Here is a 12,373-nt window from a genome sequence, read left to right on the forward strand (position 1 = left end):
TTATACTATGACTTTTTATGACTTTTTTCCACATACTACTATCCTACTATGCTACTTATGACTTTTATGACTTTTTCAACATACTATATTATGACTTTTTTCGACTTACTTTCACATACTATACTATGACTTTTTTCGATTTTTTTCGACATACTTTGACATATTATACTATGACTTTTTATTGACATTTTTTCGACATACTATGCTATGACATTTTTCAACTTTTTTCAACTTTTTTCGACATACTATGCTATGACTTTTTTCAACTTTTTTCAACTTTTTTCAACTTTTTTTTCGACATACTGTACTATGACTTTTTATGACTTTTTTGTTACGCTACTATGAATTTTGTTGACTTTTTTTCGACATACTGTACTATGATTTTTATTGACTTTTTTCGACATACTATATTATGAATTATTTCTGAATTTGTTCGACATACTACTATTGCTTTGACTTTTTTCAACTTTTTCGACATACTTTGACATGCTATACTATGACTTTTTATTGACAGTTTTTTCGACATACTATGCTATGACTTTTTTCAACTTTTTTCAACTTTTTCGACATATTATACTATGACTTTTTATGACTTTTTCGATATTTTTCAACATCCTATACTATGAATTTTTATTGACTTTTTTCAACATCCTATACTATGAATTTTTTCAACTTTTTTCGACATACTATACTATGACTTTTTTCAACTTTTTACGACATACTATACTATGACTTTTTTCAACTTTTTTCGACATACTATTCTATGAATTTTTATTGACTTTTTTCAACATACTATACTATGGATTTTTATTGACATTTTTCGACAAACTATACTATGACTTTTTATGACTTTTTCGATATTTTTCAACATCCTATACTATGAATTTTTATTGACTTTTTTCAACATCCTATACTATGAATTTTTATTGACTTTTTTCAACATCCTATACTATGACTTTTTTCGACTTTTTTCGATATTTTTCAACATACTATACTATGAATTTTTATTTAAATTTTTTCGACATACTATGCTATGACTTTTTTCAACTTTTTTCAACTTTTTTCAACATACTATGCTATGACTTTTTATGACTTTTTCTCAACACACTCAATTAAGAAAATGAGACCACAAACATTTCTCCTTCAGAAACTGATACTACTGTCCCTTTACAGGGGAATTAGCTCAAGTGGTAGCGCTACGCAGCATGCGAAGCAGGATGCGTTGCCGCGCATTCTCCAGAGGAAGTTGGATTCTTCTGTGTTTTTGACTTGTGACACTAACTAAACTAAATCCTGGAACTGTGTGCTGGTTTCTGGTTGCTTTACAACCTAATGTTGGCTGGGACTTTTTTTGACATACTATACTATGACTTTTTTCGACTTTTTTCGATATTTTTCAACATACTATACTATGAATTTTTATTGACATTTTTCGACATACTATGCTATGAATTTTTTCAACTTTTTACAACTGTTTTCGACATACTATGCTATGAATTTTTTCAACTTTTTACAACTGTTTTCGACATACTATACTATGACTTTTTTCAACTTTTTTCGACATACTATACTATGACTTTTTATGACTTTTTTTCGACATACTATACTATGACTTTTTTCAACTTTTTTCGACATACTATATTATGAATTATTTCCGAATTTGTTCGACATACTGTACTTTGACTTTTTTCAACTTTTTTTGGCATACTTTGATATGCTATACTATGACTTTTTTTGCATTTTTTTCGACATACTGTACTATGAATTTTTATTGACTTTTTTCGACATACTTCGACATACTATACTATGACTTTTTTCAACTTTTTTCGACATACTATACTATGACTTTTTTCAACTTTTGTTGACATACTTTACTATGACTTTATTTGACTTTTTTTCGACATACTATACCATGAATTTTTATGACTTTTTTTCGACATACTATACTATGACTTTTTATTGACTTTTTCTCAACATAGTCTATTAAGAAAACGAGACCACAAACATTTCTCCTTAAAAAACTGATACTACTGTCCCTTTACAGGGGAATTAGCTCAATAGTGGTAGAGCGCTCGCTTAGCATTTTTTGTGCATTTTTATTGACATTTTTTCGACATACTATGCTATGACTTTTTTCAACTTTTTTCAACTTTTTTCGACATACTATGACTATTTATGAATTTTTATGAATTTTATGAATTTTTCTCAATACACTCTATTAAGAAAACGAGACCACAAACATTGCTCCTTGAGAATCTGATACTACTGTCCCTTTACAGGGGAATTAGCTCAAGTGGTAGAGCGCTTGCTTAGCATGCGAGAGGAAGAAGGATCGACACCTGCATTCTCCAGAGGAAGTTGGATTCTTCTACTACTGATTCAACTTTTTTCAACATACTATGCTATTACTTTTTTCAACTTTTTTCGACATACTATACTATGACTTTTTTCAACTTTTTTCAACATACTATACTATGACTTTTTTCAACTTTTTTCGACATACTATACTATGACTTTTTTCTACTTTTTTCAACTTTTTTCGACATACTATACTATGACTTTATTTGACTTTTTTTCGACATACTATACTATGAATTTTTATGACTTTTTTTCGACATACTATACTATGAATTTTTATGACTTTTTTTCGACATACTATACTATGACTTTTTTATGACTTTTTTTCGACATACTATACTATGACTTTTTATTGACTTTTTTTCGACATACTATGCTATGACTTTTTTCAACTTTTTTCAACTTTTTTCGACATACTATGCTATGATTTTTTATGACTTTTTCTCAACATAGTCTATTAAGAAAACGAGACCACAAACATTTCTCCTTGAGAAACTGATACTACTGTCCCTTTACAGGGGAATTAGCTCAAGTGGTAGAGCGCTCGCTTAGCATGCGAGAGGAAGCAGGATCGATGCCTGCATTCTCCAGAGGAAGTTGGATTCTTCTGTGTTTCTGACTTGTGACACTAACTAAACTACATCCTGGAACTGCGTGCTGGTTTCTGGTTGCTTTACAGCCTAATGTTGGCTGGGACTTTATTTGACATACTATACTATGACTTTTTATGACTTTTTCGATATTTTTCAACATTCTATACTATGAATTTTTTGTGACTTTTTTTAACATACTATGCTATGAATTTTTTCATCTTATTTCGACATACTATACTATGACTCTTTTTCAACTTTTTTCGATATTTTTCAACATACTATACTATGAATTTTTATTGACATTTTTCGACATACTATGCTATGACTTTTTTCAACTATTTTCGACTTTTTTCGACATACTATACTATGACTTTTTTCAACTTTTTTCGACATACTATACTATGACTTTTTTCAACTTTTTTTGACATACTATACTATGACTTTTTTCGACTTTTTTCGATATTTTTCAACATACTATACTATGAATTTTTATTGACATTTTTCGACATACTATGCTATGACTTTTTTCAACTATTTTCGACTATTTTCGACATACTATGCTGACTTTTTTCAACTTTTTTCGACATACTATGCTATTACTTTTTTCAACTTTTTTCGACATGCTATACTATGACTTTTTTCAACTTTTTTCGACATACTATGCTATTACTTTTTTCAACTTTTTTCGACATACTATACTATGACTTTTTTCAACTTTTTTCGACATACTATACTATGACTTTTTTCAACTTTTTTCAACTTTTTTCGACATACTATACTATGACCTTTTATGACTTTTTTCGACATACTATACTATGACTTTTTTCAACTTTTTTCAACTTTTTTCGACATACTATACTCTGACTTTTTATGACTTTTTTTCGACATACTATGCTATGACTTTTTATGACTTTTTTTCGACATACTGTACTATGAATTTTTATTGACTTTTTTCGACATACTTCGACATACTATACTATGACTTTTTTCAACTTTTTTCGACATACTATACTATGACTTTTTTCAACTTTTGTTGACATACTTTACTATGACTTTATTTGACTTTTTTTCGACATACTATACCATGAATTTTTATTGACTTTTTTTAACATACTATGCTATGACTTTTTATGAATTTTTCTCAACATAGTCTATTAAGAAAACGAGACCACAAACATTTCTCCTTGAGAAACTGATACTACTGTCTCTTTACAGGGGAATTAGCTCAAGTGGTAGAGCGCTCGCTTAGCATGCGAGAGGAAGCAGGATCGATACCTGCATTCTCCAGAGGAAGTTGGATTCTTCTGTGTTTCTGACTGTTCAACTTTTTTTGACATACTATACTATGAATTTTTTTGACTTTTTTTCGACATACTGTACTATGAATTTTTATTGACTTTTTTCAACATACTATATTATGAATTATTTCCGAATTTGTTCGACATACTGTACTTTGACTTTTTTCAACTTTTTTCGGCATACTTTGATATGCTATACTATGACTTTTTATTGACTTTTTTTCGACATACTATGCTATGACTTTTTATGACTTTTTCTCAACACACTCAATTAAGAAAATGAGACCACAAACATTTCTCCTTCAGAAACTGATACTACTGTCCCTTTACAGGGGAATTAGCTCAAGTGGTAGAGTGCTCGCTTAGCATGCGAGAGGAAGCAGGATCGATGCCTGCATTCTCCAGAGGAAGTTGGATTCTTCTGTGTTTTTGACTTGTGACACTAACTAAACTAAATCCTGGAACTGTGTGCTGGTTTCTGGTTGCTTTACAACCTAATGTTGGCTGGGACTTTTTTTGACATACTATACTATGACTTTTTTCGACTTTTTTCGATATTTTTCAACATACTATACTATGAATTTTTATTGACATTTTTCGACATACTATGCTATGAATTTTTTCAACTTTTTACAACTGTTTTCGACATACTATGCTATGAATTTTTTCAACTTTTTACAACTGTTTTCGACATACTATACTATGACTTTTTATGACTTTTTTTCGACATACTATACTATGACTTTTTTCAACTTTTTTCGACATACTATACTATGACTTTTTATGACTTTTTTTGACATACTATACTATGAATTTTGTTGACTTTTTTTCGACATACTGTAGTATGAATTTTTATTGACTTTTTTCGACATACTATATTATGAATTATTTCTGAATTTGTTCGACATACTGTACTTTGACTTTTTTCAACTTTTTTCGACATACTTTGACATACTATACTATTACTTTTTATTGACAGTTTTTTCGACATACTATGCTATGACTTTTTTCAACTTTTTTCAACTTTTTCGACATACTATACTATGACTTTTTATGACTTTTTCGATATTTTTCAACATCCTATACTATGAATTTTTATTGACTTTTTTCAACATCCTATACTATGAATTTTATCAACTTTTTTTGACATACTATACTATGAATTATTTCCGAATTTGTTCGACATACTGTACTTTGACTTTTTTCAACTTTTTTCAGCATACTTTGATATGCTATACTATGACTTTTTTTGCCTTTTTTTCGACATACTGTACTATGAATTTTTATTGACTTTTTTCGACATACTATATTATGAATTATTTCCGAATTTGTTCGACATACTGTACTTTGACTTTTTTCAACTTTTTTTGGCATACTTTGATATGCTATACTATGACTTTTTTTGCCTTTTTTTCGACATACTGTACTATGAATTTTTATTGACTTTTTTCGACATACTTCGACATACTATACTATGACTTTTTTCAACTTTTTTCGACATACTATACTATGACTTTTTTCAACTTTTGTTGACATACTTTACTATGACTTTATTTGACTTTTTTTCGACATACTATACCATGAATTTTTATTGACTTTTTTTAACATACTATGCTATGACTTTTTATGAATTTTTCTCAACACACTCTATTAAGAAAACGAGACCACAAACATTTCTCCTTGAGAAACTGATACTACTGTCTCTTTACAGGGAATTAAGCTCAAGTGGTGGAGCCGCTAAACAGCATGGAGAGGAAGCAGGATCGATACCTGCATTCTCCCAGAGAAGTTAGATTCTTCTGTGTTTCTGACTGTTCAACTTTTTTGACATACTATACTATGAATTTTTTTGCCTTTTTTTCGACATACTGTACTATGAATTTTTATTGACTTTTTTCAACATACTATATTATGAATTATTTCCGAATTTGTTCGACATACTGTACTTTGACTTTTTTCAACTTTTTTCGGCATACTTTGATATGCTATACTATGACTTTTTATTGACTTTTTTTCGACATACTATGCTATGACTTTTTTCAACTTTTTTCACCTTTTTTCGACATACTATGCTATGACTTTTTATGACTTTTTCTCAACACACTCAATTAAGAAAATGAGACCACAAACATTTCTCCTTCGAAACTGATACTACTGTCCCTTTACAGGGAATTAGCTCAAGTGGTAGTGCCCGCTAAACAACGCGGGGGACGAGGATCGATGCCTGCATTCTCCAGAGGAAGTTGGATTCTTCTGTGTGTTTTTGACTTGTGACACTAACTAAACTAAATCCTGGAACTGTGTGCTGGTTTCTGGTTGCTTTACAACCTAATGTTGGCTGGGACTTTTTTGACATACTATACTATGACTTTTTTCGACTTTTTTCGATATTTTTCAACATACTATACTATGAATTTTTTAGTGACATTTTCGACATACTATGCTATGATTTTTTCAACTTTTTACAACTGTTTTTCGACATACTATGCTATGATTTTTTTCAACTTTTTACAACTGTTTTCAGACATACTATACTATGACTTTTATAATTTTTTCGACATACTATACTATGACTTTTTTCAACTTTTTTCGACATACTATACTATGACTTTTTATGACTTTTTTTGACATACTATACTATGAATTTTGTTGACTTTTTTTCGACATACTGTAGTATGAATTTTTATTGACTTTTTCGACATACTATATTATGAATTATTTCTGAATTTGTTCGACATACTGTACTTTGACTTTTTTCAACTTTTTTTCGACATACTTTGACATACTATACTATTACTTTTTATTGACAGTTTTTTCACATACTATGCTATGACTTTTTTTCAACTTTTTTCAACTTTTTCGACATACTATACTATGACTTTTTATGACTTTTTGAATTTTTCAACATCCTATACTATGTAGACTTTTCAACAAAAAAATACATGAATTTAACTTTTTTCAACATCCTATACTATGAATTTTATCAACTTTTTTGACATACTATACTATGAATTATTTCTCCGAATTTGTTCGACATACTGTACTTTGACTTTTTTCAACTTTTTTGCGCATACTTTGATATGCTATACTATGACCTTTTTTGCCTTTTTTCGACATACTGTACTATGAATTTTTATTGACTTTTTTCTGACATACTATATTATGAATTATTTCCGAATTTGTTCGACATACTGTACTTTGACTTTTTTCAACTTTTTTGCATACTTTGATATGCTATACTATGACTTTTTTGCCTTTTTTTTTCACATACTGTACTATGAATTTTATTGACTTTTTTTCGACATACTCACATACTATACTATGACTCTTTTTCAACTTTTTTCGACATACTATACTATGACTTTTTTCAACTTTTGTTGACATACTTTACTATGACTTTATTTTGACTTTTTTTCGACATACTATACCATGAATTTTTATTGACTTTTTTTAACATACTATGCTATGACTTTTTATGAATTTTTCTCAACACACTCTATTAAGAAAAGCGACCACAAACATTTCTCCTTCAGAAACTGATACTACTGTCCCCTTTACAGGAATTAGCTCAAGTGGTAGAGCCCTTAGCATGTATGCAGAGGAAGCAGGATCGATGCCTGCATTCTCCAGAGGAAGTTGGATTCTTCTGTGTTTTTGACTTGTGACACTAACTAAACTAAATCCTGGAACTGTGTGCTGGTTTCTGGTTGCTTTACAACCTAATGTTGGTGGGACTTTTTGACATACTATACTATGACTTTTTTTCGACTTTTTTCGATATTTTTCAACATACTATACTATGAATTTTTATTGACACTTTTTCGACATACTATGCTATGAATTTTTTCAACTTTTTACAACTGTTTTCGACATACTATGCTATGAATTTTTTTCAACTTTTTACAACTGTTTTCGACATACTATACTATGACTTTTTATGACTTTTTTTCTGACATACTATACTATGACTTTTTTCAACTTTTTCGACATACTATACTATGACTTTTTATGACTTTTTGTTGACATACTATACTATGAATTTTGTTGACTTTTTTTCGACATACTGTAGTATGAATTTTTATTGACTTTTTTCGACATACTATATTATGAATTATTTCTGAATTTGTTCGACATACTGTACTTTGACTTTTTTTCAACTTTTTTCGACATACTTTGACATACTATACTATTACTTTTATTGAACAGTTTTTTCTGACATACTATGCTATGACTTTTTTTCAACTTTTTTCAACTTTTTCGACATACTATACTATGACTTTTTATGACTTTTTCGATATTTTTCAACATCCTATACTATGAGTTTTTATTGACTTTTTTCAACATCCTATACTATGAATTTTATCAACTTTTTTTGACATACTATACTATGAATTATTTCCGAATTTGTTCGACATACTGTACTTTGACTTTTTTCAACTTTTTTCGGCATACTTTGATATGCTATACTATGACTTTTTTTGCCTTTTTTTCGACATACTGTACTATGAATTTTTATTGACTTTTTTCGACATACTATATTATGAATTATTTCCGAATTTGTTCGACATACTGTACTTTGACTTTTTTCAACTTTTTTTGGCATACTTTGATATGCTATACTATGACTTTTTTTGCCTTTTTTTCGACATACTGTACTATGAATTTTTATTGACTTTTTTCGACATACTTCGACATACTATACTATGACTTTTTTCAACTTTTTTCGACATACTATACTATGACTTTTTTCAACTTTTGTTGACATACTTTACTATGACTTTATTTGACTTTTTTTCGACATACTATACCATGAATTTTTATTGACTTTTTTTAACATACTATGCTATGACTTTTTATGAATTTTTCTCAACACACTCTATTAAGAAAACGAGACCACAAACATTTCTCCTTGAGAAACTGATACTACTGTCTCTTTACAGGGGAATTAGCTCAAGTGGTAGAGCGCTCGCTTAGCATGCGAGAGGAAGCAGGATCGATACCTGCATTCTCCAGAGGAAGTTGGATTCTTCTGTGTTTCTGACTGTTCAACTTTTTTTGACATACTATACTATGAATTTTTTTGACTTTTTTTCGACATACTGTACTATGAATTTTTATTGACTTTTTTCAACATACTATATTATGAATTATTTCCGAATTTGTTCGACATACTGTACTTTGACTTTTTTCAACTTTTTTCGGCATACTTTGATATGCTATACTATGACTTTTTATTGACTTTTTTTCGACATACTATGCTATGACTTTTTTCAACTTTTTTCACCTTTTTTCGACATACTATGCTATGACTTTTTATGACTTTTTCTCAACACACTCAATTAAGAAAATGAGACCACAAACATTTCTCCTTCAGAAACTGATACTACTGTCCCTTTACAGGGGAATTAGCTCAAGTGGTAGAGTGCTCGCTTAGCATGCGAGAGGAAGCAGGATCGATGCCTGCATTCTCCAGAGGAAGTTGGATTCTTCTGTGTTTTTGACTTGTGACACTAACTAAACTAAATCCTGGAACTGTGTGCTGGTTTCTGGTTGCTTTACAACCTAATGTTGGCTGGGACTTTTTTTGACATACTATACTATGACTTTTTTCGACTTTTTTCGATATTTTTCAACATACTATACTATGAATTTTTATTGACATTTTTCGACATACTATGCTATGAATTTTTTCAACTTTTTACAACTGTTTTCGACATACTATGCTATGAATTTTTTCAACTTTTTACAACTGTTTTCGACATACTATACTATGACTTTTTATGACTTTTTTTCGACATACTATACTATGACTTTTTTCAACTTTTTTCGACATACTATACTATGACTTTTTATGACTTTTTTTGACATACTATACTATGAATTTTGTTGACTTTTTTTCGACATACTGTAGTAGAATTTTTATTGACTTTTTTCGACATACTATATTATGAATTATTTCTGAATTTGTTTCGACATACTGTACTTTGACTTTTTTCAACTTTTTTCGACATACTTTGACATACTATACTATTACTTTTTATTGACAGTTTTTTTCGACATACTATGCTATGACTTTTTTCAACCTTTTTTCAACTTTTTCACATACTATACTATGACTTTTTATGACTTTTTCGATATTTTTCAACATCCTATACTATGAATTTTATTGACTTTTTTCAACATCCTATACTATGAATTTTATCAACTTTTTTGACATACTATACTATGAATTATTTCCGGAATTGGTTCGACATACTGTACTTTGACTTTTTTCAACTTTTTTCAGCATACTTTGATATGCTATACTATGACTTTTTTTGCCTTTTTTTCGACATACTGTACTATGAATTTTTATTGACTTTTTTCGACATACTATATTATGAATTATTTCCGAATTTGTTCGACATACTGTACTTTGACTTTTTTCAACTTTTTTTGGCATACTTTGATATGCTATACTATGACTTTTTTTGCTTTTTTTTCGACATACTGTACTATGAATTTTTATTGACTTTTTTCGACACTCGCCATAATACAATACTATTCATGACTTTTTAACTTTTTCGACATACTATACTATGACTTTTTTCAACTTTTGTTGACATACTTTACTATGACTTTATTTGACTTTTTTTCGACATACTATACCATGAATTTTTATTGACTTTTTTTAACATACTATGCTATGACTTTTTATGAATTTTTCTCAACACACTCTATTAAGAAAACGAGACCACAAACATTTCTCCTTGAGAAACTGATACTACTGTCTCTTTACAGGGGAATTAGCTCAAGTGGTAGAGCGCTCGCTTAGCATGCGAGAGGAAGCAGGATCGATACCTGCATTCTCCAGAGGAAGTTGGATTCTTCTGTGTTTCTGACTGTTCAACTTTTTTTGACATACTATACTATGAATTTTTTTGACTTTTTTTCGACATACTGTACTATGAATTTTTATTGACTTTTTTCAACATACTATATTATGAATTATTTCCGAATTTGTTCGACATACTGTACTTTGACTTTTTTCAACTTTTTTCGGCATACTTTGATATGCTATACTATGACTTTTTATTGACTTTTTTTCGACATACTATGCTATGACTTTTTATGACTTTTTCTCAACACACTCAATTAAGAAAATGAGACCACAAACATTTCTCCTTCAGAAACTGATACTACTGTCCCTTTACAGGAATTAGCTCAAGTGGTAGAGCGCAGCACGGAGCGGGAAGCAGGATCGATGCCTGCATTCTCCAGAGGAAGTTGGATTCTTCTGTGTTTTTGACTTGTGACACTAACTAAACTAAATCCTGGAACTGTGTGCTGGTTTCTGGTTGCTTTACAACCTAATGTTGGCTGGGACTTTTTTTGACATACTATACTATGACTTTTTTCGACTTTTTTCGATATTTTTCAACATACTATACTATGAATTTTTATTGACATTTTTCGACATACTATGCTATGAATTTTTTCAACTTTTTACAACTGTTTTCGACATACTATGCTATGAATTTTTTCAACTTTTTACAACTGTTTTCGACATACTATACTATGACTTTTTATGACTTTTTTTCGACATACTATACTATGACTTTTTTCAACTTTTTCGCTGACATACTATACTATGACTTTTTATGACTTTTTTGACATACTATACTATGAATTTTGTTGACTTTTTTTTCGACATACTGTAGTATGAATTTTTATTGACTTTTTTCGACATACTATATTATGAATTATTTCTGAATTTGTTCGACATACTGTACTTTGACTTTTTTCAACTTTTTTCGACATACTTTGACATACTATACTATTACTTTTTATTGACAGTTTTTTCGACATACTATGCTATGACTTTTTTCAACTTTTTTCAACTTTTTCGACATACTATACTATGACTTTTTATGACTTTTTCGATATTTTTCAACATCCTATACTATGAGTTTTTATTGACTTTTTTCAACATCCTATACTATGAATTTTATCAACTTTTTTTGACATACTATACTATGAATTATTTCCGAATTTGTTCGACATACTGTACTTTGACTTTTTCAACTTTTTTTCTTATACTTCGATATGCTATACTATGACTTTTTGCCTTTTTTTCGACATACT

The 12,373-nt window shown here is 29.4% G+C and overlaps 6 non-coding genes across 6 annotated transcripts; all 6 read left to right on the forward strand.

Moving 5' to 3' along the window:
• Positions 1-2,875: 2,875 nt before the first annotated feature.
• On the forward strand, positions 2,876-2,948 carry trnaa-agc. The gene has a single exon. It is a non-coding gene; the product is annotated as a tRNA-Ala (tRNA).
• A 1,217-nt stretch (positions 2,949-4,165) lies between these two features.
• Positions 4,166-4,238, forward strand: trnaa-agc. Its single transcript has one exon. It is a non-coding gene; the product is annotated as a tRNA-Ala (tRNA).
• A 342-nt stretch (positions 4,239-4,580) lies between these two features.
• On the forward strand, positions 4,581-4,653 carry trnaa-agc. Its single transcript has one exon. It is a non-coding gene; the product is annotated as a tRNA-Ala (tRNA).
• Positions 4,654-9,188: 4,535 nt separating this feature from the next.
• trnaa-agc lies at positions 9,189-9,261 on the forward strand. Its single transcript has one exon. It is a non-coding gene; the product is annotated as a tRNA-Ala (tRNA).
• Positions 9,262-9,648: 387 nt separating this feature from the next.
• Positions 9,649-9,721, forward strand: trnaa-agc. Its single transcript has one exon. It is a non-coding gene; the product is annotated as a tRNA-Ala (tRNA).
• Positions 9,722-11,028: 1,307 nt separating this feature from the next.
• Positions 11,029-11,101, forward strand: trnaa-agc. Its single transcript has one exon. It is a non-coding gene; the product is annotated as a tRNA-Ala (tRNA).
• The last annotated feature ends 1,272 nt before the right edge of the window (positions 11,102-12,373 follow it).

Source organism: Perca fluviatilis, chromosome 3 (genome assembly GCF_010015445.1).
Source record: "Perca fluviatilis chromosome 3, GENO_Pfluv_1.0, whole genome shotgun sequence".
NCBI classification, from domain to species: Eukaryota; Metazoa; Chordata; class Actinopteri; order Perciformes; family Percidae; genus Perca; species Perca fluviatilis.